The sequence below is a fragment of the Dreissena polymorpha genome, chromosome 3, assembly GCF_020536995.1.
Source record: "Dreissena polymorpha isolate Duluth1 chromosome 3, UMN_Dpol_1.0, whole genome shotgun sequence".
NCBI classification, from domain to species: Eukaryota; Metazoa; Mollusca; class Bivalvia; order Myida; family Dreissenidae; genus Dreissena; species Dreissena polymorpha.
Window position 1 is genome coordinate 48,737,289 of NC_068357.1, and position 7,454 is coordinate 48,744,742.

The following is a 7,454-nucleotide window of genomic DNA, read 5'->3' on the forward strand; positions in this document are numbered from 1 at the left end:
AATCTTGATTAACGTTTTAATGCTTACGGTTTTGGTCAATTAACATATAGAAAAGTTCTATGAGACATTGGAATGAATTATAAGAAAGATATATAACACAACAGTGTATAAACTCTAGAAACACTTGACACAACATACTAAAATATAATAATACAAACACAAACAAATACAACATCGACACAATCTTTTGTTGTGTTAAAATTTTATGTAAATAGTTTAAAACTATGTTAGATTTTTGTTACATATTATATTGGATACATAAACGTTGTTTTGATGTCTTTACTGAATGTAATGGAATATGTGTCGTGTTCTGACAAAACTGGGCAAAATGCTTGTGCGTAAATTGTTATCCCAGATAAGCCTGTGCAGTCCGCACAGGCTAATCAGTGACGACAATTTACGCTTTATGACATTTTTTGTTTAAACGAAGTCTCTTCTTAGCAAAAATCCAATTCAGGCGGAAAGTGTCGTCCTTAATTAGCCTGTGCGGACTGCACAGGCTAATCTGGGATGACACTTTACGCACATTCATTTTGCCCAGTTTTCTCAGAACACGCCACAATTTACAATTTTGCTCTGTAATATTGTATGTATTTTTGTCATTGTAAATTTGTTGACGTTATTTTGTTTTGTTTCCTTGATGTCCAATCCATTTTTTTATTATAATAACATTTGATAATAGTTTATGAAGTCGACAATTATAGAAATCTAAATAACATTGACACGGCATTCAATAACAGCAACATAAAAAATATATGGTAGTACGATGAAAACTTTGAGTTTGAGAACATAAACAACATTGTCAACAACAACAACATTAAAAACCACAATTTGCTTGTAACTTCTATTTACCTTTTATTTGCTATATTGTTAAGTTGAGTATTTAGCATATTATGTATTGTGTTGAATATTTTTTGTCTAACATATTTGTTCCTTTCTGTGTAAGCATTTAAAAGGATCACATCAGTTTAACGGAATATAAGGTAGTTTTGGAATGGTGATGCAAAACCTTAAAGAAGAGACCAAAATAACGATTATAATAATAATAATAATAATCCTCATTATTCAAGAATGTTAAGAGTTAGACAAATCTAAGGTGCATGTAATGGAACCAAAGTGTTAGTTAGCATGCAATGACTCATATGCCTCTATTTTTAGAGAAAAATAAAATAAAATGTGTGTGACCTTTCATCGTTATTTTTCTGCAATTTTGATATAGCGTATGATGAATTTTGAGCATGATGGAATCATTAATAATTTTACTGGATTGTACACGTAAATGTTGAAACAAAAAATTCAAATATGCAAAACCATGGTAATTAATTGCAGCCAATTTATAAATGAGTTATGTAAATTAAGCATATGAATGTACATCGTCGCTCCATCATGTTTTGTCGAGAATTTTTATATTGATTTTTATACCTTTAGACTTTTAATACTCACCTATATCAAATTGTGTGTGTGTGTGTTTTCTTTCATATAATACGTTGTATATTTCCAAGTCCCGCGTAAACACAAGCACGCTGTGTTCTACATTGTAGAAAATAAACGTGTCTAGAGAAATGAACATGTACATATATTTACTTGAAATCAGAACGATGTTTATATACACTTTTTATGGAAAGCAAATCGCTATACAAGATATAATTGTAGTTTTCTAGCATTATGCGACTGTAAATTATAATGCATCGTTTGGGATTAAACAACTTATATAAATACATTTGAACGAAGAGGTTTTCAATTTCATGAAAACGTAACATCATAATTTTTATATTAGCGTTTTTGAAATGCAGTTCTCTGCAGCGGACTTGGAAATAAAACGACAACCAAACAATGTCTGTTGCGTTTCTGTTCCTTTTAAATCATCTACAGTAACCTAATCACAAGGATGATTATATGCTAAACCAACCATGCACTTGTAACAAAAGCGAAACGTGTACAACGTTGTCTTAAATACACAATACATATGACGATACAAAAATTGTATAACAATTATTGAACTTGTTTACTTTTGATAAAAAAACGTATCAGGCACATGACGTTGTTTTTTTTATAGAAAAAATGCACGTATCCAGTAGAAGAAACTTTAATATATACACTTAAAATGCATTTGGACATACCGTGTGGTCGCCGATAACGACGCAATAATATAGTAACTGTTATATTTATACTTATTTTAGACTAAACATTTATTAAATCAAATGTGTTGGTATCTAACATGCAATTTGATAGTACTGCATTGTTTAGAACATTGTCCAGATACTATCCAATAAATTTAATTCATTTTTTCAGAAACATTATAACGCAGGAACAGCATTGCGGCTAATCATTTGTTTCGTCTGTATATAACGGGAGAATAATTCCCCAGTCGGTTTAACATTGTAAATCTTTTCATATATGCCTGAAAACTTCTTGAAACCGTTTTTTACTTTGGATTTGAATCTAATACAATACAACAAGACCGGTGTCGAAGGAAAACATTCAAACCAAATTATGAAGGTATTCTGTGTCACATGCTGGTTAATTTGTTCGTAAAGTTTTATCAATCAAACAGCCGCCAATGAGCCGCGCAAATTAAATATGCCAATTATGCTAAAAGGAGGCAATAACTCCGGTGATGTCGAAAAATTCCGAAACAAAATATGTTTTTGCGCGAAAGCACATGCCGGGTTCATGTGCTCGTATGGTCATCATCATCATCATTCACATCATCATCATCATCATCATCATCATCATCATCATCATCATCATCATCATCATCATCATCATCATCATCATCTTCTTCATCATCATCATCACCCTCATCATCATCATCAATATCATCATCATCATCACCATCATCATCATCACCATCATCATCACCATCATCAACCACCATCAATCATCATCACCATCATTATCACCACCACCACCACCACCACCACAATAATCAATCATCATCACAATCATCATCATAAGGTCAAATGTTTGAACGTTTACTTTAGTCGCATGGACACACTTACGTGTAATGCATGCGAGGAACAGTAGAAAACTTGATATTAAATGTTACTTTAAATAAGTATTAAACTTTGTGTAGTTTTTATTTGTTTGGCATTCGTTTATAAAATGAAACATATTAATTCTGTAACAGTTAATTACTCGCTTACGACCATAAACTTTTAATGATTAAAGTATACATTTTCAACAAATTTGCGGTTTCATCTATGGTATTTTAAAATAAATTTTATGATTTGGAAATGAATCGTTTAAACAAAAAATACCGTGTTTTTTGTTTAATAGAAAGATGTCAATAGGGCGTATGGTGGAAATTAAATCATACATTTTATGTGTAAAATGTAACAAATTATGATGCATCGCGTTCATTTATTTTATTTGTTAGGAAAAGTGTTAGAAAATGTTTCATGTATCATATGCAATTGCGTTGTTTGATCTTCAGTAATTATTAATTATAACGAGATAAGAATTTATTTTTTTTAAATATCGACCATTATGATTATTAACATATTAATGTCTCATAACTTGTTATAACATTTGGCATGACTTATAACTGTTCACTTGTTTAATGTTTGACCGAAGACTGTGGATATCGTTTCAATTGTCGAACACAAACACATGTATTTTTAAGTTTCGGTTATAAGTAACTATTTTTCCGGATGTATTTTTGAAGCAATCGAACAGATATAGAACATTATTTACCGTTTGGCATGACTTGTATTGTTGGTTCCTTGAGTGACATAAATTGAACTATGTCAGCTTTTATAAACTATGATATGTACTTAAAATGTGACGGGAGACTGTGTGTAATAAAACGAAAATATTGACAATTTGCGTTTACGTTAAAACCTTGATAAAGAAATAGATAACCACGGACACAAATAAATTTCTCCGTGTAAATCAACCAATCACGTTATTGCGAACTGACGATTTAAAAACGCTAAAATCGGTCAATATACTTTATATTACCATATGGTCTGGGCGTCATAGACTATTTGCTCGTAAATATGAACTGCGTTCAACTTGTACATGATTTAAGTATACTGAATTTAAAAATAATCAGATCAGGCGTTAAATAATAAAGATAGATAATAACACAGAATCTAAATTAATTATGAACCAAGAATGAGTGCATGTAGGTTTTGTGAATCATATATAAATGATATAAAAAAAAGAACTCTGATTTTAAAAGCATCAACGATACCTAAATCTGTTCACAACTAGTAAGTCATCTAATAAAAATTATACAGATGTCAATCATTAAGAAAACAATAAATGCGTACGGCACATACAACTAGTATTGGAGTATCAATACTTCAATGTAAACTAAAACTTTCATTTATCTGTTTAAGTCGGTATAGAATATTGAATAGTGTTCACCCTTAATTAGGCTCATATGACTACTAATATGTGAGTTAATCAATTTCGTGGAACACATTATAAACCCCGGTACACACTGAAAGCTATATGCGCTATTATAACATATTATAAACATAATGATTATATATTCAGATAAACTATTTATTAAAATTCTTTGGTTTATTATATTTATTCACTCGTGATGCCTTTAATAATTATTGACAACTCGGTGATATATCAAACTGGAATATTTATTAACATCGAGGTTATATATGAAGAATAATGCATATTAAAGCCCAGCTGCTGGTTTAACCGTAGTCGTTGAAGTAGCAATGTTTCCTGTTTTCTTGTCAAACGTCTAGGGTTACATTCGATGGTCCATTGTTATCACCACGTCTTTCAATTCCAGCGCAAATTTGCCAACGACAGCTAGCGTCTTGGCCTCGGTTTTCTTATCCGCCGATGATGTGGTGGTGGCCTTTTTTACACAACAAAACAAGGTGAAGTTTATAAAGTGGTTTTTGAAAATAACAAAATATTCATGCGATGAGATACATTAGGCTTTTTTCTCTCGATTAAATCGACCGATCCTATTTTTTCATTACGAAACGAAACGTACCTTTTATAGTATTTTAGGTTAAGTTTTCGATTATGTTTGTTAAACTCAATCATATTTGCAAAACTAAATTTTACATAAAGAAGAATGCTGCTTGGATGTTTAGAATATTGGCCTCATTAAATTCTTATAAAAGAGGAACATAATTAATGTATTGTAACAACGTTTGTATGACCCACTTCTCTAATTTTGTTTACGGCCAATATGTCGATGCAATCTATGTCGATGCTGCCAATGTCGCAAGATAATTGTTCGCCGTTCTTGCAATTTGACGCAAGAATGATTAATTTTATAGACAAACGTTCATGCATAATACTGTTTTAGGCTTGACTTGTCAAGTCCATTGTCTATAACAATTTGCAACAGGTGCATGTAAGTTATGCATTTTGAAAAACAATGTGTAATAATTTGGAAAGCCTCTGCAGTAACCAGTTATTTTATTAATTAATGATTATAATTATTATTAATTACTCCTTGGATATACATTCTTGATATTAAACTATGAACATTGTAAATCTTCAGCCTCATCCGTCATTTATGGCATTCTGGTAAAAAATATTTTAAAACTGTCAATAATAATAACAAAGGTGATGTGATACGATTGTTTAATATGAGTTTACAGTTAAGAGATGACATTTCCGGTAAACTCTTACATTAACCACAGCTATTTTAATTCAATATTTAGATATGATTGCGTTAGCGAATTTAATAATATTAATTGTCACTTGAATTTTTTATTCAGTTTTATTCTTGAACGGAAAATGTGTGGACGTGTGTATATGACGTTTTGGTTTTATAAACCTGCAAAAGTTTTACATGTTTATCCAAAACTTAAAGGGACTGTACACCACGAATGACGAAAAAAGAAAAGTTCTAAAATACCGTATTTTTAACAATTATTAGTTTATATTGATTAAAATATAACGACTGGTATATAACATGAGTTGAAAAAAGTTGTTTTTTATTTTTACTTTATATTTGTATTTATTAATTTTAACTGGGTATGCATACCAGGTAACTACCAGTTAACTATAAATAACGCAAGTAGATTGATCATCATCGTCACGTGGTAAATCCAGGAATGCAAATTGTGAATGCGTAGTGAATTGTATATTTTTTATTTATAAAATGATCAATCTACTTGCGTTATTTATTTGTATATCGTTATGTCACCTATTTTCGCGATGTACTTTCGATTTCACATCGCGAAGTGAAATTTTATTACCGAATATACTGAAAATATGAACTTTTTTCAAGTAATGTTATATACCAGTCGTGATATTTTAATCAATAGAAACTAATAATTGTAAAAAATATGGTGTTTTAGAACTTTTCTTTTTTCGTTATTCATGGTTTACCGTCCCTTTAAGTTTGAATCAGTTGTCAATATAACTTGTCCCTAATATCTAAGTTTAAAAGGGAGTGTGAAGTAAGTACTGTCAATGAAAAGACATCTTATGAACATCACCAACAACGAAATATATCACAATCAGAGGTAAGGTTTATTAATGTACATGTGTTTGTTACTCACCTAATAGCGACCCCAACGCAATTTCTGAAAGTGCTTTGTAATGCATCGGTCCATCTGAAAAGAAAATTGGTAAGATTAACATGGTCAAATCTGTTTTATACATATATTGTACCTGAGTACAGTGATATTATCTATACTCTCAATATTCCTTATTTTCACTGCTCTGTTATCGCGAAGAATATCAGTGATAATGTAAAACATAACTGCAATTGTCGAAGATTTGTCTATACATGATCATGATCTCACGACTTAAAAAGAAAAAAAGTTGCACAGTTAGGAATTGAACAAATATATCCGTACAATTTGATAAATAAACACGAATTTGTAGTGTCTATAACAGCAGTTTACGTTCAATGATGGACATATAATCACATATGAAAAGAGTAATACGATACTTGTAGAGTCTCTTCAAATCCTGCAGTGATACAGGTTTGTAAATGTATAGGTTGTCTACAGCATTAGTTATGTTCCATAAATGTGATAATAAGTTAACCATGTTTTCTTAAATCCTTACTTCTTGGTTGAGCTTAAAAATGCTTTAATATTGATCAAGTTCGACCCCATTAATAAAAGAATATTAAATAAATGTGACACTCACCATTCAATAAAAATCAATCAAAACATTCTTTACTGGTCTAGACAACCATTAACATAAAACAACTTTGATTGTTTTAAGTATCCAAACGCCAACCAATTTGTTTCGCTTGTGTTTTTATTTGAACCCATTAATTAAAATTTAAATGCTAACTATATCGATAATTCTCATCGACAAATGACAGTTGTCAAATGATAAAACTCAAGTTTTATATCAAGCACATTCATTTCTTACGCATATCAACATATGGCGAACGATACATCAAAAACATATAAGAAGGCTCATTATATGTTTCATACGCTAATATGTATAGGTAACTAGTTAGCGGACAATTAACTTTACAATGCATGGCATTACAA